Genomic DNA, 21,609 nt, shown 5'->3' on the forward strand with positions numbered 1-21,609 from the left:
GTATACACTTTGTGCATCTGATAAAGTTAGCTCTTATTTATTTAGGATATTTCTATGCTGCCTCTTCAGAGTCCTGCTCAAGGAAGCTTACAATTAAAACATAAAAATATAAAAAACAAACCATTGGACATAAACAGCATAAAAACTATTATTTGTATTTTGGCCTGGCTCCAGAAAGAAAATAAAGTAGCTGCTAGTCAAGCCTCAAAGAGGAGGACATTCCTGAGGCAGCATCCTGCCACAGAAAAATCCCCGTCTCTAATCACCACCTGCCTCACCTCTGAAGGCAGGGACACAGGGAACCCAGCTTGAAACCTTAACTGGCAGTCTGGATAGTATGGGAAGAGATGGTCCTTCAGGTACCCTGGCCCCATGACACTCAGGACCTTAAAGGCAAGAACCAGCACTTTGAATTGTGCCTGGAAACAGATGGGTAACCAGAGCCAATTTTGCTGCACAAGGATAATACAATCTCTATAAACAACCCCTGACGATTATTCAGCTGCCGAATTTTGGACCAATTGAATTTTCCAGGCCATTTTCCAAGGCTTTTGAAAGTTTATGCCGGAATTAATTTTGTTAGTCTTTAAAGGTGCCTCTGAACTAGGGTTGTCAACACCCCCCCGGTGGAGGCAGGGGTTCCCCAATGTAAAGCCCCACCGCCCTGCTCCTAATCAGCTGGCTGGTGCAGGAAACGTATCCTGAAAAAGAGGGAGACCCAGCTGATGTGCAGTGACGTGTCTATGTCACTGCCATGTGACCCGGAAGTGACATCATTACATCAGGGAGACACTCTGGTATTTGAGCAAAAACTCAATGATAGAAGCCAAATTTACCATAGAGTTTTTGCCCAAATACCAGAGTGTCGGTGACTGGGGGAAAGTCCACAGAAAAAAACCCACTGTCATAAATGCTCACAGGAAAAAAAGCCCACATGGAAAAAAGACCCAGAGTGTCACCCCAACATCCCCGATGTGATGATGTCACTTCTGAGACACGTGGGCAGTGATGCAGATGTAGGCATGTCACTGCAAGTTGGCTGGGCCTTCTTTCTGCTCCCGGTAAGTCTTCCTTCAATCCCCCACCATTTGCCAGGAGGGACCTAGCAACCCTACTCTGAACTCATGTTTAGGTTTTCTGGGAAAATCATTCATTTCTGGTCACATCACCACTAGATGTTCATCTAAAGACACCTTCCTCTGCAACAAAAGTCAACATCTTGTTTACACAGTTTCTTATTGGGTCAACAGCTTTACATCTCATTCTGGTAATCTAAAAGAATTAACTTGTAGCAGTAAATCCATGGAAAGCCAGTTTGGTGTAGTGGTTAAAAATGGCAGGACTTTAATCTGGAGAACCAGGTTTGATTCCCCACTCCTTCACATGAAGTCAGATGGGTGACCTTGGGTCAGTCACAGTTCTCTCAGAGCTCATTCAGCCCCACCTCCCTCACAGGGTTTTGTTGTGGGGAGAGGGATGGTGATTGTAAGCCACTCCGAGACTCCTTTGGGTAGTGAAGGGTGGAGTATAAAACCAGCTCCTCCTCCTCCACCACCACTTTCGTAAATCAGACTATTGCTTGAATTTTGGTGAACAAGACAGGGAGTACAGGAGTTCAAAAAATACTTTGCTTGTTCCCAGAGGTTTAGGTTCTCCTCAGACTGAAATTAGCATGTCAGTAAGATCTAGCTAGAAGTTTTGTCTAGAAGGGGGAAAGGAGGACAACTTACGGGAGGACAGCCTGATTGTGCAATTTTCATCCTCTCTCCAAAGTTTACTTATTGGATATCAATCTTGAAAATCGATTAAAACAACAATTATGAAGAAGCTTTATGTGAGGACCTAAAGGGAAAATGCCTCAGTGATGAAAGATATATTACTAAAGTACTGGCAGTAAATGATCTTCGTGAACAACTGTCAAAGTACCTGGAATTCACTGTCTTGGTTTGGGTCTGGGGTAGAATGTACAATTCAAATAGACAATAAGCTTTGCATTGGACCTTTTTTTTGTAATTTCACACACAATATAGATGGCAGAATCTTTTCACTGACTTAAGATCTTTCACCACCATCCTCTTTCACACTCATCTCCACATGAATAAAGTCTCCCAGTTGAAGCGAAGCTAAGCAGTTCAACTAGTGAAAAGATTTTGATTAATTCCAACAGGAAGGAGAAAAAGCTCAACAGTAAACAGTTTAAATTCCAGTGTGTAACTTTGCACTTTTTACAGCATTATCTTATAGGAAATCTGAGGCCTTCCAATAACTCCTCTCTTGGAACCAGCACAGAGGTTACCACAGCTGGCTTACCCATATAAACAGCTGCTCAATATATGGAATCTAAGCATAAGTGGAATATGAGAAGAGTAGGGAACATGTCAGGGAAGCATGTTCCTTTTCAACCAAAACCAAATCTTAATCAGGATTTAAGACATATTAAGGACTAAATAAATGGTTAACGTGGCCAAAAGCAAACCCAGGCAGTATGGAATATAGTAGGCCAGTAGGTTGCAATACAGGCCCTGTGGAAAACAGAGGTAAAATTAATGTAGCTGGACTGACAACAAAGCAAATGGAACAGGGTCTGGAGGCCCTCTATTTGGCTTGTAGGGAGATCTTCATTTGAGACAGCATTCAACCATGCAATTATGTGAACTTGGAACTGTACCAAATGCCTTTTCAGACCATTTTATGTGCTGTCTCACCTCTTCTTCGTACATATCTTGTATCAACAATTGTAGAAACATACATCTAGCTGTAGCAGTCACTAGATTTGTGGTGTTCCTTCAGGATGGTATTTTAAGTTATCATTTGTGATGTCAGCAGTTATTTTAGACCAATTACTGGAATTAGATCTCCAGACAGGATATATTTACAACAATGTCTGTAGTGCCTTACAATAAACTGAGGGATGATTCATTTTATTTTTGTTAGCTGAAGTTGTTAGAAGTAATCTGGAGCCAAAGGGACAACATAACTAGATACAATTCTACACAACTGGTAACTTCAAAAGGAGACAGGGGTACAACTGGAAGGGGGAAATAGAAAACTTCTCTCTCTTGGGCAACATCAGCACATATTTGGACTAAGTGCATGCTCTCTCCTGAAGATGAAACTAGAAAAAAATTTCAATACATCCTCCAGTGCTGGACCACGTGAGAAGAGTGTGTGTGTTCGCTTTCAAGTGACAAAATCTAATAAAAACAGCAAGTCACTGGTGCTTCCTTGATTTTTAAACAAGTGAATGCTTCTTTTTGTTCCACTCTGAGGTCATCTTGTGGGACAGAATTAGTTGCTTTGCCATTGTATTACCACAGCCAACGTACAACATATTAGATGCAACATAACGGCTTTAATGTATCTAGGGCTTGTGGGGTGTTCAATTTCAGAGGTGCCCCAGTTGTAGAAGTCACTAGTATTCCCTCTAAGTTGAGTTAGTGTGAGCTAGCTCACAGTTTTTTAGCCTCTGGCTCACACATTTTTGTCTTAGCTCAGGAAGGATGGCTCCAGAGCAAACTAATTTATGCAGTAGCTCACAGAAAGTAGAATTTTTGCTCAGGACTCCACAGCTTAGAGGGAGCATTGGAAGTCACCCAGTCTTACTTTGCAGCTGAACAAGTTATTTGTACCACATTTCTGCAAACTGTGAATAGGAATCTACATGATGACAACAATGACCAAAGGCTAGTTTTCTTATTTCAATCTCATCCTTTGCTTGTCACAGTATATGACGACATCCATTTGAGTGAACACACCCACAATTTATCAAGATTGCACAAAAGATATATTTGGGGCTTTACTTGTTTCTGTTGACCGCCTTTCTAAAGATATAGATATATAGTTCCAAAAAGGTTTCTGCTGAACATATGCTTATAAAACTCAATTAACCATCATCAAATAGACAGTAATTAGGAACGATGTTAATCTTGAAATATCACAAATCTCTTGTGACTAGATACTTAAATTCTGCTTTTTGCTGCTCTCCTTGAACAGCAAAATCAATTTCTCAAGAGCCTCGCACTGCATTATTGATGTGCATATGGCAAACAATATCTATAATCCCATTAGCTGACCTCTAAAAGAAATGTTAGCAAGTATGTGATATTTAATGACCAAGGGTGGGTGGGAATCCTTCAATGTCCTTCCCTAAACTTATGAGTAGTTAGTAAGTTCAAGTCTTACCATGACGCACAGCCTATTAAAGCAGCTGTCAGTCATGTATTATTCAGAGTGTTCACAGGCTTTGTGGGCCAGAACTCCATTGATGTCTCTTGTGTGTTATTTAGTTGACCTTGCAAGTCATTCCACATTCAGGTTACCTTGAATTTAGAGTTGAAATGTGCTCAGTTTCAACATTTAAGGAACCTGAGTTTTGGTACGTGATCATCTCACTGTAGTTATTATTCTGCAATATATTCTGTCCTCTGTCATAGTACTGGCTAGTGCAAGAGATCAGTTTGGCACCTGCATGTTCATGCCCCTGGATAGAGAGACCAATGCCTGCCCACACCTGCCAGCTTCTATTGACTGATTTCTCTCCTGTTACAGAGTGTAGTCATATATAAACACCAGATGGGCCAATGAGACTCTCTGAGAGTGCATGTATGAATGTGGTTAATGCAGGGCTGAAAGCTGACAAGTCACTCTGAGATCTAACGAGTGCAGTTGAGTGGATAGTGTTAGACTAGGATCTGGAAGACTGCCCACTCTACTATAAAAGTTTGCTATATGACACTGAGCCAGTCACACTCTCAGCCTAATCTGCTTCACAACCCTGAGGGGTTTTGTGACGGGAAAATGGCAGAGGGAACAATGAAAGCTGTTTTGGGTTCCCAGTGAGGAGAAAGATAATTGTTATGCCAGCATCCCTATAAAGGTATGTTAAAGCCCTCTTTTGCACTTGTATAGGCTACTTATCACGTTTGTTGGGGTCCTCTCCCAGCTTTTTCAATTCCTGCCAAATTTAAATCTTTTATATTTTCTAAAACTATAAGCTTATCTCCCTTCTTTGCTGGGGTTAAAGTGGGAGATTGGCTGGATCTTCCCAACCAAATCAGCATCTGCAGCTTCTTGATATGCAGGGAAGGGAGACTAGTGGGTTTTGCCAATTTGGATTGGGGGGGGGGGCTCAGGCATGGTATCCTGCTTGTGGAAGGACAGATTCCCTTTAGGCTCCTGGGGATGAATGATAAGTTTGCACACAGGTCCATTTGCCCTTTGGGGCTTCTTGACTTCTCTACACGCTCAATTACTACACAGCAGTTTTTCTTGCTTCTACTTTTTCTGGCTGTTTCTTTTATATGTCTACCTTTTTATGGGTGGGTATTCCTTTTTTCCCCCTTATGTATCAGAAGAAGTGTGCCTCTACACAAAAGCTTACACCCTGAATTAAACTTTGTTGGTCTTAAAGGTCCCACTGGACTCAAACTTTGTCTTTCTTACTCGTGCCTCGTTTTTCCTCAATTCTCCAAACATTTCTGATCGCTACCACATTCCATTTCTCGCACTCCTCAGCCATCTTATTCCAATTTTCATTTTCCTTCCTGTAAGCTTCTAGCTCCACACAAGTCTCCTCCCATGGGGTACAAATGAAGTAAATTACTAAATGATACACAAACTTGATAATGAACATTTTTTTCACATTGCAACATTTTCAGCATTGTTAGTAAAAAAAATTCCTTTAACTATACAATATGATATGAAGCAAATGGAATCCCTTTACACTTATTATCCTACAAAAGATCAACATTGCTTCTAGCTCAACTTGGAGCTTGTATTCTCCTGTCAGTAGGACAGTAAACGGTTCCACCTTCTTCAGGACTCTGGGAGATGCTTGGATGAGGCCATGGACCCAACGGCTGGTATGCTCTGCATTAGTATAATCCCCCAGTTCTGAAACACTGTCAACAGAAATATGCAAATGCACAGATGTGTGAAAAAACTATGAAAGGACAATACAGATTGAAGACAAAATATAACTCTGTTTTATCCACATAGCAACATACCGCATACCTTGCTCAGGGTGGTTTTTTTCTTTTTCTTTTTTAAGTTGAGAAGAAATGGAAGGAATTTCATTTTCAACAACTAAAACAGAGGCATGTATGCTATAAAACCAAAGTCAATTTTGTTTAGTTTGGCCATATCCCAACCTAAGCTTTTTGGCTAAAGAAGCCTATACATTTTTCCTCATAGTAAAATATTTTTAAGAATACTTGGCCAGTTAGTTTTACGAGCAGCTCTGCCAAACTAGAGTAAACAAATCAAAAACATTCCCACAAAAGGGTTTTTCACATAACATACACACAAAGCCCCATGGAGACTGGAATATATGCAACAGAGTAATCCAGGGAGCTGCAAACTCACAAGGCAGCTGTTGCACAGGAATTGCTTGGAAGAAATTTCCATCAGCTCCTTTGTACTACATGATGTTTTGATGAACAAGGATTCTATTTCCTAATGAGTCAACCCCAGACTGAAAGAGATTCTGTAGTTCAAAGACCAAGACCCTTTTGGCCAAGAAAAGCCCATTTTTCCCATCACCAAAGATGGACAATGTTAGTAAAAGCTTATTCTGATTTTGCAGCCTAACTAGTAAGTGCTACTGTAAGTTGCATCACCAATTCTTCCATTATGTGTAAACTAAGTACCACACATACACACACATGAGAGAGAGAGAGACAGAGAACAGGAAAAAATAAGGAAAGAAAAAAAGAAAAGAAACAATATAGTCACCAAAGTTCCCCCCCCTTTTTACTCAAAATAGTCCCCAATAATGATATACAACTTCTCAGTTACAAAGGTCTGAAGGACATTAAACTATTCATTCCACCCCACCCTGCCCCACTCCCAGGGGTCATTTCGTAGAAAAAGAGCTAGGGGAACTCATTAGCATAACTCATTAGCATATCCCACACCCCCTGACATCAGGGGCCCGGCGGTGGACCTGCAAGGCCAGCGGGAGTGCGAGGAAGCCCCGCCAAGGCCCTCCCTGGCCCCAGGCAGGCAGGGGTGGGGAGAGGCGGGGAGGAAGCAACTTACCCTCCCTCTTCTCCTGCCTCCTCCTGGCTGAATGAGGGCTGGAAGCGGGGCGGCCGGAAGCAGGGGGCGGGGCTTCGTCATGTGCCCCGCCCCCTGCACCTGACCCAGGGGAACTGCGTTCCCCCGCGTTCCCCCCCCGAAATGACCTTTGCCCACTCCACCTTGAAACCTACCTCTCTCAGAATTGTGGCAAGGACAAAAATAGGAGGAGAATGCTGCTTATTTTGCAACAAGGCAGAAAAGTACATGAAAAAAATGGTTTCTTTTTCTTTCATGGATCTGCCTACTGAAAAGGTTAGCAGGGCAGTCAAATGCTTTTTAAAGTAAAAAAAACCCCTTACATTCCATGCACCATACCAAAGCAAATTCACTTAGTAGTTGAAAACCAGACAAAAGTTACAGGTCCCATTTCTCAAAAATAATTGGATGAAATTTCTCTTCCATCCTGTAGGGATGCTGAGTTCCTCAGAAGGCCTGATAAAAGTGAGACCACAGGTCTGTAAATAGCTGGTAGCAATATAAACATATGAAGCTGTCTTGCATGTAATCAAAATCCTCTTGCTAATGATTGTCTGCTCTGAATGGCAGTGGCTCTCCATGTCGTACGTGGAAAAATCTCTCCCCTAACACTTGCTAACAGAAACACAGTTTACATGGAGATGACCAGGGATGACTTTAAGGTATTGTTTTTACTTGTCAGATGCTGCGGTCAGGACTCCTGAGAGGCAACACATAAATTCCCAAAATAAATATAAAACAAACTTTGGAACTTCTGCATAGAAAGACTGTGCTCTACTACTGATGATCACCCTCCCTCTCCCCTAATAGTTCTGATATGATCAAGCTATGAAGTTTCAGTGGCTGGAAGAAAATAATACTGTTAAACGAAATTACTGATTCTTCTTTCCACTGACCTCTCTTTTGAAAAGCTGCAATGTTAAATCACAAGCTTGCACTTTTAGTTTTGGTCCTGTCTTTCTCCCAGTCTGCTCTGAATGGAGAAGCTAGTCAGAGTTGTCGGAGAAGTTTGAAGGGCAAGGAATGCAGGGACAAGAAAGGGGACCACAATAACAAGAGAAGATGATATTGGATTTATACCCCACCCTTCACTACCAGAAGGAGTCTCAGAACGGTTTACAATCTCCTTTCCCTTCCCTTCCCCTCCCCACAACAGACACCCTGTGAGGTAGGTGGGGCTAAGAGAGCTCTTTCGAGAACTGCCCTTGAGAGAACAGCTCTCAGAACCGTGACTGACCCAAGGTCATGCCAGCAGCTGCATGTGGAGGAGGGGGAATCAAACTCGATTCTCCTAGATTAGAGTCCACGCTCCTGAACACTACACCAAACTGGCTGGGGACATGGTTTTATGGAGGTGAAGAGATGTAGTGGGGCTTTAGTCTGTGCAGGGAAGATGCTACTCTGTAAATCTTGCTTTCTTAAATCTATGTTGGGGGGGAGAGAGGGGAGGCTACACTTGCTCAGTGGTGAGGGGAAACGAACATTTTATCTAATCCTGTTTAAGAAGTCTGTATCATGATTGAATGATATTGGACCAGTATCAATCACTGATGTGCTTCAGTGCTCTTCACTTGTATTGTCATCTCGAACCATTTGCTTCTATGGAATTTTAGTTCCCACTTCCTGTTTGTGCAACCCTTATACTTTTATCTTCCTCCAAGGTAGACTTGCGAATTCTGGGTTGAGAAATTCCTGGAGATCTGGGGGCAAACCCTGGAAGAGTGGAGTTTGGAGAGGGAGTTCAGTAGGATGTAATGCCATAGAGTTTTCCCTCTGAAGCTGCCATTTCCTCAGGGAAACTGATATCTGCATTCTGGGGATCAGTTGTAATTCTGGGGAAACTGGTAAGCCACATACATTGTATTCTTTCCTCTACTTAACCCACACAACAAAGCTGTTCCAGGCAGGAAAATGGTATGTGGAGAAGGCAGAAGCCCCTATTCCACCTATACCATGGTCTTCTTGACCAGAATTGCACCCCTGTGATACTTCCGATGGGAAACTGGCAGTTGGCATCTTGCTGCAAGTCCCCTTGAAGATCATCTGTTATGCTGAGAGAGTAACTGCCCCTGGGGTCATCTAGCAAACATGGGTGAGGGTTTTAACCCAAGTTCCCTTCCTCACCCTGTACTAGTCTAATGCATACCAGCTCTTCATTTCAACAGTGAAGAATTAGAGGCAATTGGCATTTTTCTCCCCCTCCCATCAATGCACTATAAACAAATTAGCCAGCCCACAGACATATGTGGGTAAACTGGCTACTAATTTAAGAATGGTGGGAACTAACCATTTATATAGGCTTATTTGCAAAGGTGGGATCTTATGAATGGTAAAAACCGGGAGCTAAAAGGTAAACAAAAAGTAAGTCGTAAAAATGGCAATCAGCAATGTTCTGTTATTGCAGCTGCAACAAAATATTTTGCTTTATGACTATGTGGCTAAGTGTTTCCAGAGATCCCCAATCAACTGGGGGGAAAATTCTTCTAAAAGTTAATGCTTCCAACAAGCATTTGAAGAATTCTTGTTTTCATGGAATGTGAATATTTGCAGATTTTTAATTCTGTTTGCATGCATATAATAACCATTTTGACTGCTTTTCATATGCTAGCTCCTGTTTTTCATCTGCCTCAACCTTTAGATATGCCAACAGAGTTAACATTCATCTATCTATTACTTTTTATTTTTATTTTTAGAACTCCAGTTTTGGACCCCTTATCCTGGATCAGGATAATAGGACAATAAGTTCATTCTCTGTATTGCTAAACCAGGATCTTTGGAGTACAATAAAAGACTGCATAAATATTTAAAGTGCTACTTGTAGCACAGTTCTGAACTATAAATCAGTTCCTGAATGCTGTTCTAGGTTATTAATCTTTCCTTCTAAGAATCTAAAATGCTATGGTAAGTAAAACTAGGAAAATTACTAACCAGCCCAGTTTTTTCAGAAATACTGAAGTGTTCAGTTTTATTCAGAAGGCTTAAACCCAAATACAGGCAATCCACGAATCATGATCTTACAAGGTTAGGAGACCGGGAAATCACAGGGCATGCATGTACCTTCTTTTGTTCTTCCTAAGTCCTTATTCTTATAATCAATCACTCTAATAGCCAGAGGTCATTTCAGGGGGAATCGCGGGGGATCGCAGTTCCCTCGGGTGAGGTACGGGGGGCGAGGCACATGACGAAGCCCGCCCCCTGCTTCCAGCCGCCCCGCTTCCGGCACTCATTCAGCCAGGAGAAGGCAGGAGAAGAGGGAGGGTAAGTTGCTTCCTCCCTGCCTCTCCCCACCCCTGCCTGCCTGGGGCCAGGGAGGGCCTTCGCGGGGCTTCCTTGCACTCCCGCCGGCCTTGCAGGTCCACTGCCGGGCTCCTCATGGGGCTCAGCAGTGGAGCTGCAAGGCCGGCGGCAGCGCTTCCGGTGATGTCAGGGGGTGTGGCATATGCTAATGAGTTATGCTAATGAGTTCCCCTAGCTCTTTTTCTACGAAACGACCCCTGCTAATAGCCAATGTATCTCAGAAAGCAAGATCAAAAAATAATATTCGTGATCATACCATAGTGGTTAGTTTTCTTGACCGTCTTGTGATAAGAACACAACAGAAGCCATGTTGCATCACACCAATGGCCCATTTGTTCAACACTCTGTGTCACACAGTGGCCAAAACCCAGGTGCCAACAGGAGATGGAATTAGGCATTACATTATTAATAACATTATTATTACTAACATTAAATTACAGTTTGGTGTAGTGGTTAAGTATGCGGACTCTAATCTGGGAGAACCGGATTTGATTCCCAGCTCCTCCACTTGCACCTACTGGATGACCTTGGGCAATTTGTAGTTCTGGCACAGCTGTTCTTGAAAAAAAAGAGCAGTTTCTGTCAGAGCTCTCTCAGCCCCACCTACCTCACAGGGTGTCTGTTATGGGGAGGGGAAGGGAAAGGAGTTTGTAAGTCGCTCTGAGACTCCTTTGGATAGTGGACGGGGTATAAATCCAATCTCTTCCTCTTCTTAATAACTCATTTAGTGATATGCTTTTCTACTTCTGAAAGATATTGGTTAGATTTGTTTCTACCTGCCATGGCATTACTAACGTATTACCAGAATTTTTATTTGACCATGCTATCACGACATATATATCTAACCTCAGAAGAAGATAAGTAGCCATGTTAGTCTGTCTGTAGCAGTAGAAAAGAACCTCAGGTGGTTTTTGAAATATTTCTAGAGAAATATGCTACATCGAGAACCTTTTAATTTTAATATACATCAATTTATTCATTTGCAACATATATACCCCAGGATTCTCCCCTCAGAATGGACAGTAATATGGCTAACAAATTAAAAGCATCTCCCTTATAAATAAAAGCCGAATGGTAGTGGCACTTCTCTAGAACATTCCACATGCTCCAAAATCAGTTTGCTCTCTGATCTGTCATTCAGAGGGTCTCCCTATCCACTGGCTGCTTTGCCTGAGTCCTGCCTCCAACATTCTAAACATTTTGCTAGCCTGTCAGAACACAGAGGTTATTTGCATATGCAGCCTCATTAGCCTTCAGGAGGGGATCATTTGAAACTACCAGGAAGTCCTTAATCTGACTATGCTAGCTACTTAACCCCTCCAATGCCCCCTGTAGGATATTCTTCTTATCCTTCTTGCTTCATGTATATTCTTCCAATTAAATTTTTATTAATTTTACATGTATAATACAACATAAGTCAGGTTAACGATAGCCATATAAAGCATAAAGGAATAAACAACTGTATATGGAACAAGCAGAATATACGCCTAAGTAAGGATATATTCAGTCTAACAAGATTCTCTTGTGTGGATTCTAATGTTTAAAAGTGTAATAAGTCCTTAAGATGTTCATTCTTCGGGATGATTTCGTTTCTAGCTAAGTACGTAACTACTGGGAACCAGATCGCCTGAAAGTTTTCAACAGCATTCTGTGATTGAGGAGAAGTCGTTTTCCCATAAATGAAATGTTCCCACAAGTTGTTTTGCCAGTCATATAGGTTAGGTGAGGAGCTTCTTTTCCATTTCTGAGCGATTGTTATCCTGGCAATAGCTAATAAAATTGAAGTTAAATTTCTTTGTGTTTTTCTTTCACAGGTATCAGGAAGGATGTCTAGGAGGACCGTCTCCGGAAGAGCAGGTAAGTCAATTCCTACGATGGATTTAATTTGAGTCAAGATAAGAGACCAAAATGGTTGGATGAAGGGGCAAGTCCACCAACAATGAAGAAAGTCCGCAGGTTGTCCACAGCCTTTCCAGCATTTGTCATCACAAACGGAATAGATCTTGCACAGACGTACAGTGGTCAGATAACATCGGTGTAGAGTCTTGAAGGAAGTTAATTTGATGTTGAAGGTTTTGGAAGACAGGTTTGGTGATGACCATATGTCTGGCCATTGATCCTGTTGAATCCTATTTTGGCAATCTTTTGCCCAATGAGTTTGGGATTTTAAAGCTGTCTGTTTTGTGGTGTTGACAAGGATTTTATAGATTTTAGAAATTAAGCCTTTAATATTATCTGTTTTGTAAATGATCAATTTTTCGAAGTCTGTGAAAGATTTACTGGGAGTATGTGATGGAATCTTTTCCCTTAGGAGATGCTGAACTTGTAAATAACGAAACCAAGGTATTTTTTCGCCAATTTTCTGTTCTATTTGAGCTTTCGTGAGAGGAAGTCCTTTATCAAGAAGGTCTATCAATCTAGATATTCCCGCTTGTCTCCAAGATTGAAAAGCTTTCGGTTCTTTTCCAGGGATGAACCAGTCTTGGTTTAAAAAAGAAGATAATACAGAGTTTTTTGATAATAGATCCGGACGTCTGCGGTCCCAAACTTCCAAAGCCGCTTCCAAGAATGATATTAGGTGAACATTTTCATGTCTTTCCACGTTCGTTTGCCAAATAAGATCCGATAATGGTATCTGATCACATATGTGTTCTTCCAAAGATTGCCAGCTTGGGTGAGTTTCTGCGGTGAGCAACTTAACGATTGAGGAGAGTTGTACTGCTTCGTAGTATAGGAGTAGATCCGGGAAATCAAAGCCTCCTTTTTTTGATGGTCTTTTTAGGGCTGCAAAGCTAATTCGTGGTTTTTTGTAATTCCAAAAGAACTGTAGAAAGGCCGTCTGCCAATTAGAAAGTTCCTTTCTCGTGATTTGTATTGGTAGAGAGCGAAGTATAAATAAAAATTTTGGTAAAAGAATGCTCTTGATGACACTAAGCCGATCTGCCCAAGAAAATTGCATCGAAGACCACTGTTTCATTTTATTTCGGAGGTCTTTAAAAAGTGCTTGAAGATTGCATTTAAGGAGGTCCTGTAAATCTGTAGGGATATGGATTCCGAGACATCGCCAGGAGGAGTAATTCCATTTATACGGAAAATTGGATTGAATGGAGTGTTTTGTATCATCCGATATGTTGATTGGAATTATTTGAGATTTTCCAAGGTTGACTTTTAAGCCGAACAGATCTTGCGTGTCTTTGAAGAGTTCCTGTAGTGCTGTTAAAGAAGCTGCCGGTTCGGTTAAAAAAAGGACAACGTCGTCAGCATATAAACTGATTTTGTGTATAGAATCATTTATACGAATACCTTTAATTTTGGGGTTTTCTCTAATGGCGGTCGCTAGCGGTTCCATTGCTAGTGCGAATAATAACGGCGACAGGGGACAGCCTTGTCTGGTACCACGCTGCATGGCGATCCTTTTTCCAATTATATCGTTAGTTTGGATACAGGCAGTGGGCGCCGCATAGAGAGCTTTGATAGATGATCTAAACCTATTTCCGAACTCCATTTCCAGTAGAAGTTGGTTGAGGTAGGTGGTTTCCAAACTGTCAAAGGCCTTTTCAAGGTCGATCGAGAGCAGAAGGGATTCCGTAGATTGATGGTTGGAGTGTGCTATGAGATTCAGAGTTCTACGGATATTATCCGTGAGTGTGCGGTTGGGGATAAAACCCGTTTGGTCATCAGCGATGTAGTTAGGAAGAATACGCTGAAGTCTAGAGGCAAGGATTTTTGCAAAAAGTTTCGCGTCGCAGTTGAGTAGAGCAATTGGACGATATGCGGATGGTGAATCTCTATTGGAATCATCTTTAGGAATCGTGGTGATCTTGGATTCAGTCCAAGATGGAGGAAGAAGACCCGTAGACATTATATGGTTGCATGTTATTGTGAATTGTTCAATTAAAGATGTTTGAAACGTTTTGTAAAATAAAGGGCCGAAGCCATCCGTACCCGGAGCAGTGTTGGATTTCGTGCATTTCAGTGCGTCTCGAACTTCAGTGTTGGTGATTGGAAGGTCCAAATAATCTCGATGTTCCTGTTGTAAGGTTCTTGTCAGGTGATGTTGTCTTAAGAAGTCTCGGATTTTATCCACCTTTGGATTAGTGGAGCTGTAAAGCTTCTCGTAAAATAGTGTGAAGCATTTGTTAATTTCCTCTGGATCCGTGGTCATAACGTTCTTTGAAGTTTTTATTGATAAAATTTTACGTTGTCGTTGTTTGTTTTTAACTCGCCAGGCGAGAAGTTTGATGCTTTTGTTATTTTTTTGCCAATATAATTGCTTCATAAAAGTAAGATTTTTCTGTATTTTTGTAGTTTCATGTGCTTCTAATATTTTTCGATGTGCCAAAAGGTCTTTAAATATTTTCTTGCTACCAGTACGTTTATGTAGAGTTTCTAATTCTTGAATATGATTCAGTGTGGTTTTGATAAACCGTTCTTTCTCTTTTTTCCGTTTAGAGGAAATCGCAATCAACTTCCCCCGAAGAACCGCTTTGAATGCGTCCCAAACGAGATGATCTTTAACCTCACCGTTGGAGTTTTCTTTGAAATAAAGATTTATTGTCTGCGTCAGATCATCTTTTATGTCGTCTTGTAATAAAAGAGAGTTGTTCAGTCTCCATGTGCGTTGCGAGTGGTGTTTGATCTGTTTTTGGAGTCGGAATTCCACATAAGCGTGGTCAGACCAAACAAATGGGCCAATGGAGGTAGATGCTAGTTTAGGCAAAATGTTATCTGATACTAGCAGGTAATCAATGCGTGAGTATGAGTGGTGTCTGGAGGAGAAAAATGTATAGTCTCTTTCTCCTGGGTGCGTCTCTCTCCAAGCGTCAAGGAGGTGGAATTTTCCTAAAAGTTCTCGAAGTTTAGAAAACCTGTTGTGTTGAAGCATGGTCTTTTGCGTCTTGCCTGATTTATCTAAATGATGATCCATAATCAAATTCAGATCTCCACCAACAATCACCTGACCTTCTTTGAATTGATCCAGTTTCAACAAGGTGTCATCTATAAATTTTTCCTGAGAGTCGTTCGGGGCGTACACAGATGCCAAGGTGATTTGCTCTTGGTCCAGCATGCCTTTCAAGAATAAGTATCGTCCATGTGGGTCTTCTAATTTATCTTTCAGGATGAACTGAATCGACTTAGCCAGTAAAATAGCCACACCTCTGGCTTTCGAGGAGCCTCCTGCTTGGTATTGCTGATCATACCAACCAACGTTTAAGACAGGCTTTATTTGTGTTTTTAAATGCGTCTCTTGCATGAAGATCACATCTGGTTTGTCTTTTAATATAAAGGAGGTCATTTTCCGACGTTTTATACAGTTGTTTAAACCATGCACATTAATGGATCTAAAAGTATAAGTATCCGACATTTGTGCCAAGCTGAAATATTATATTTGAATATCTGGGTGTAAATATATAATGGTATTAAGAAATATCAAACAGTCAAAATTTATATATTATTCAAACTTGCTCAATATAAGAGTTAAGGCAAATAAACACCCAACTACAATATATACAAGGTATACAAAGAGCTTACCAAAAATTTATCACGTTACTCAAAATATCAACCTGTATAAAATTGAACTATTACAAATAACACTAAACAAAAGGTACCTAGAGCCTCAGAACAATTTTCTGAGGGACTGCAACAATACAGTCTTCTAGGTACACCCACACACAGGGAGCTAATGAAGCAGAGGAGACTTCCCCCCCCATCACCCTCCCCGCCCTCGCTTTCTATAAATGAAATAAACAAAATCATGCGCATATAACATCTTTGAATAGATTATTAAAGTCATATCCATAGCTTAACATTAACAAGTTTGTATTAAATCACATAGAGTCTCCTACATGAGACAACACAGGCAGTTTGCTTGGTTTTTGTGGAGACGATGGGGAGCGTCCTCTTTTATTAGAGGAATGTTTATCTCCTTGTTCCATGGGATGTTCTTGATCCAAAGCCTGAAGCAGTTCTTTCCCACTATTTTCATCCCAAGCATACAAGCGTTGGCCTTGATATGCTACATAAAGTTTCCCTGAGGGGAGCCACTTGTATTTTTGTTTCATTTTTTGTAGCTTAGAGGTGGTGGTTTTCAATGCTTTTCTTATTGCAATAGCCTCTCTAGGGATGTCTGGGTATACTTGAATAGGTTCCCCATTATATTGAAAGTGACCTGGGTGTTTAGCAGCTTCAAGGATTGTGTGTCTTACTCGAACATCAGGGATGGTAACAACAATGTCTCTTGGCTTAGGGTGTGCACTCCTTGGAATTGGGCCTAAACGTGCTGCCCCTGTTATAATTGGAAGGATCCCTTCTTCAAGCTTTAAAGATGACGCAATAAAGTGTGCCATGAAAGTTATTAAATCTTTGTTTTCTTCAGCCAATTCTGAAAGGCCTCTGAATTTCAAATTAGCAGCTTTTAGTTCTGCCTCAAGTGTAATTAAGTGATCCTTTTGGAGATCTGAGGCCTTTTGTAAAGTTTCAATTTTCCCCCTGTTGGCCAGGCCTGTTTCTAAGGCTTCTTCTGCCTTTTGAGTGGTATGATGTAAAGACATTTGCATATTCTCTAGTTGAGACGAGAGATTATCAATTCTATGGTATATGCCTGCCTCCATATTTTTTAAATAGTCCAGGATCGTGGAGGAGGAAGATTCAGGCAATATCTGGTCTGATCGATCAGTTGCGCCCACCATTTTATTTTCGGGCCGGGAAGTGTTAGCGCGATGAAGCGATGGGTCTAAGGAGTCTTTAGCAAGTTTTGGAAAGGTAATGATATTCTTCTGCTTACCCGCTTCTGCCTTGTGAGTTTGTTCAGTTTTTGGCATGATTTTAGTCGAGGTAATCGGGCGGGAAAGGGATCGGGATCGGGAGCTCTCTGTTCACGCGACCGCTCTGCACATAGCGTCGCCCTGCCCCCCCTTCTAGCATTTCTTGAACCTCTAAATAGTCTGCTCTTGCCTGACTCATAACTTGTGTTAATTCCTCGCTATATTTATTTCCACAACGGGCCTTTTTCCTAGTACATAATAAAAGCAATTTCAGCAATCCCTTTCACTCTCCCTTTCGCTTCTAAGTGGGGGGGGGGAGAGCAAAATGGACCCCTGAAACAGCCTGCATCTATTTCAGCTTAAGAGGATGCAAGCCATTTCAGTGCTCCCTCTCGCTCCCCCTGCTTGGAAGCAAAGAGGGGCAAAAGGGATCACTGAAATGGCTTGCAAAAGCCATTTAAAGGGAATGTTCCCTTTAGAAGAAGAAGAGAGAAGAAGAGAAGAAATTGGATTTATACCCCGCTCTTCACTCGGAATCTCAGAGCGGCTTACAAACTCCTTTCCCCTTCCCTCCCCACAACCCTTGTGAGGTAGGTGGGACTGAGAGAGCTCTTTCAAGAATTGCCCTTTCAAGGGCAGCTCTTGTCAGAACTATGGGTTGCTCAAGGTCATCCAGCAGGTCAAGTGGAGGAGTGGGGAATCAAACCTGGTTCTCCCAGATTACAGCCCGCGCACTTAACCACTAAACCAAACTGCTGGCACACATCACAGCCAAGTGAAGTCTAAGTGGTGAGTTCACCAGCAAGTGGCGAACATGCCACTTGGACTTCACTCACAGACAGTGCCCACTTACAAAAGCCATTTAAAGGGAACGGTCCCTTTAAATGGCTTTTGCATGATCTCTCCTGCCCCTTTCATTCTGCTGGCCTCAGGGAGCTGCTGCCTGCAGAAAGGAGGGAGGGACGATCCACAAACCAAACCAGTTCGCAAACAGGGGGAGGTTCACTCCAGTTCACGGTTTGTGAGACTTCATGAACAAAGTAGCCTATTGCTTATAAATGCAACTGACCAGTTGCTCTCAAAAATGTGACAGCTTCTCCAGTCCACTAAGGTTGTCCTTCTGAAACTTCCAGCAATGCTTGCAAAGTTGGTTTTAAATGTGACCTTTTCCCAAGACATGTGATTTGATTATAGGCTGCTCGGTGGTCACCACCTACATCTCTACTGGCTTAATTTTTTAGTGCAAGGTAAGCTCTTGTAAAATAAGTCAAAGCAGCACCAAATCAATTTCTCATACCCAAAGGAATATTGCATATATTGTTTACACACACTAACAAAAAAAATCATAAACATTCTTTATGGCTTCTATTCCCTTGGACAAGGGCAGCACGGCATTTTCCCATTCCTTGTGGTACTCAACCTTATAAACCGACATCTAAAAGCAGACCCTAAGTGCATTATCTCTATCCCGCTCTCCTTCCCAGTTGGAACATTAGTCTGTCACAGCCTGAATATATTGTTCAGTATTTTCTACAGAACATTTCTGCATGTGATTATTTTTAAAGACAAAGTGTGACAGTCCAGGGAAAAAAACCCTATTGAATTTTCTACAGCTTCCCAGAGAACTGAGATATGATAATCAAATTAGCATTTGCAAAACAGACTTACCACCTAGCTTTCTGGAGGGAAAAGAATAGAACTAGTAGACTACACAAAAAGGTCACTGAACTTTACGTAAAGCCATACTCTTAGCTGACAACTTCAAGTTGTTTCCAAAACCATTAACTCCACTTAATACTGATAAATTCTTCTGCACTTTTCAGAATATTGAATAGCCAACTTGAGTTGTCACGTTGTGTAAAAAATTAGTTTTGCTATTGGATATCTCTGATAATTTCATTACCACTTATCTATTTTGGCATTGGTCTATCAAAATATTCCCGTTTAAATAATTAGTCTCTTTATAGGAATGGCAAACTATATTAAAAGAGAGATTAAACATACTTAGTAGTAAGTTTGGTATTTGCACTTTGTCCTGTTCATTCACATGCAACATATTAAAAATAGTAGTTTTAAGAGAAAAATAGCTAAAAAGATAATACAAGAATAAGCAAATTATCAAGTGACTAAGTACACAAAGGAGAAGCAAAATAAGAAAGGTTTTTATTTCAAAATGGGGTGCTTGTTAATGTAGCTTTGTTCTGGGTCGAAAGTGGAAATACACTGACTTTAAATCACTTGAACATTCTAGCCAGTGTAGGCTTAACATTCAAAGTTGTACATTACAGCAAATACAGACACAGATTTAAACGTCACATGAGAAAGCAGTCAATTACAAAGAACAGGAGTGGTACAGACACAACATTCTATCACTTCCCATCCCTAATTAGGAAGTCAGGAGTCAGGACTACCCTCTGGACTCATATGCTCCTCCTCCCTCCACCTTTAATTTTCAGAGTAAACTGTGATCGCCTTTGCATATACCAGGATGTTTTCACTGGCTACAGACCAGTTATTGCAAACGGATTTTCATAATGACTTGAAAAACTAGTCTGTAGCTACCAAAATCAGTGAACACTACACTGCAGATGCAAAATGGTCATCTTTGAAAGTTTCTGCTCAGGAAAGCAAAAGCACATGAGCTACTGCTGGACAATGTTAAGATATATTTTCTCATCCTTAAGTGAATTCTTTTCCACACCTCAGAGATGCACTCTAAACATAAATGTAACTTCCTTGTTGAATCAGACCCTAGGATTCATTTAACTACCATCCTGTTTGCACAAGTGACACACAGATGTTTCTAGAAACCTTACAAGCAGAGTAGAGAAGGCTTTCCCCCCCATTTATACTCCAGTTTTCTCCCTAATGGGATCCAAAGCAGCTCATCATATTCTTCACTAATGTTCCCAATAGCCCTGTATTGTAAGTTAGGTTATGGAATTGTGATGGCCTGAATTCATCTGGCTAGCATCTATGGCAAGTATAGATTTGAATCCAGTTGTTCCAGGTCCTAGTGTGACACCAACCAATACACTATGCTAAAAAGCCCCAGCTCATTGGATGTTCCCAACATATGGTATTCTAACACACTCCTCTTCTTTATTTTTAAGACACCCCTCTTATGAGCTTGTTGCTTCCATTCACCTAATCACGTCTCAGAGCCATTAAGTTTTGTTCGTTATGAATATGTCCAATGGCCATCTAAGCCAGTGATCATCACCATGTTTTGCAGCAGCATCTCCCTTATAAATAATAGCCGAATGGTGGTGGCACTTCTCTAGAACATTCCACACACTCCAAAATCAGTTCGCTCTCTGATCTGTCATTCAGAGGTCTGTCATCTCCCTATCCACTGGCTGCTTTTCCTGAGTCCTGCCTCCAACATTCTAAACATTTTGCTCTTCCTCTCCCCCCATAGCCAGTCAGGACACAGAGGTTATTTGCATATGCAGCCTCATTGGCCTTTGCCTCAGAACACAGAGGTCATTTGCATATGCGACAATGCTTTTGCCTTTAACATTCTAAACAGTTTGCTGTTCTGAGGTAAAATGTATCCAATCTCCAGGTGAGGGCTGGAGATCACTCAGAATTACAACTGCTTTCCAGATAACAGAGATCAATTCCTCTGGAGAAAATGGTGGGCTCTGTATCCTTATATGCTGTTGAGGTAGCCCCCGTATGACAGCCAATGTGACGTAGAAGTCAGGGCTTCAGAGCACGGGAGAGGCTGCAGGTGTGTGGGGGGTGGAAAGCTGAAGAGTGAGGGAGAAATAAAGGTAGGTTGATGATTGGCTGGGAAGTAGATAGGGTTGCCAACTCCAGGTGGGAAATTCCTGGAGATGTAAGGGATGGAGCCTGGAGAGGGTGAGGTTTCAGGAGGCGTGGGACCTCAGACAGGTACAAAGCCATAGACTCCACAGAGTAGCAGAGATCAGTTCCTCTGGAGAAAATGGTGGACTCAGTGTCGTTATACCCTGCTGAGGTTGTTACAGCAAATTGACACTGAGTGTCCAAGGCCGGGACACCCGCCCAGAGCCTCTTTCTAGAGATCATTGTATTTATTTCCACAACAGACCTTTTTCCTAGTACGTATATAAAGAAAATGATTACTGATTGATGAAGGCGTCAAAACAAACTCACCAAGCTCTTGCTTTGCTTACCTAGGCACTTTTTGCTCCCAGTACTGTATTAAATATTGTGTTGGTCACTGTTCAAGAGGTTTGGGAACAACATATCTATTCTCAGATTCCAGGCACAACTTACTGTTATTTATGTTATTCATAACTTATTTATTTATTAATAACTTACTATTTTATTATTTATTATTAATAACTTACTATGTTATTATTTACGTTATTAATAACTTACTGTTATTAATGTACCTCTTAACACTTCTTCTCAATGTGACATTTGTTGCCCAATGTAGTTTTTCCTGTGTGAGGCTGGCTGATTCTGCATTGGCTATTCCCTCCGTTGTTTTATGAAACCT

The 21,609-nt window shown here is 41.3% G+C and overlaps 1 protein-coding gene and 1 long non-coding RNA gene across 2 annotated transcripts in view; one reads left to right on the forward strand and one right to left on the reverse strand.

Annotated features, from left to right (window-relative positions):
• The window catches only part of SPSB4 (splA/ryanodine receptor domain and SOCS box containing 4), a 141,170-nt gene that overhangs the window by 66,369 nt on the left and 53,192 nt on the right, over positions 1 to 21,609 (reverse strand). The gene's annotated exons all lie outside the window — the stretch shown is intronic.
• Positions 11,888 to 14,852, forward strand: LOC107112478. Its single transcript, XR_001482591.1, has 3 exons — positions 11,888 to 12,210; positions 12,823 to 12,931; positions 14,806 to 14,852. It is a non-coding gene; the product is annotated as an uncharacterized LOC107112478 (long non-coding RNA).

The sequence above is a fragment of the Gekko japonicus genome, unplaced genomic scaffold, assembly GCF_001447785.1.
Source record: "Gekko japonicus isolate JY-2015 unplaced genomic scaffold, Gekko_japonicus_V1.1 scaffold418, whole genome shotgun sequence".
Lineage (NCBI taxonomy): Eukaryota > Metazoa > Chordata > Lepidosauria > Squamata > Gekkonidae > Gekko > Gekko japonicus.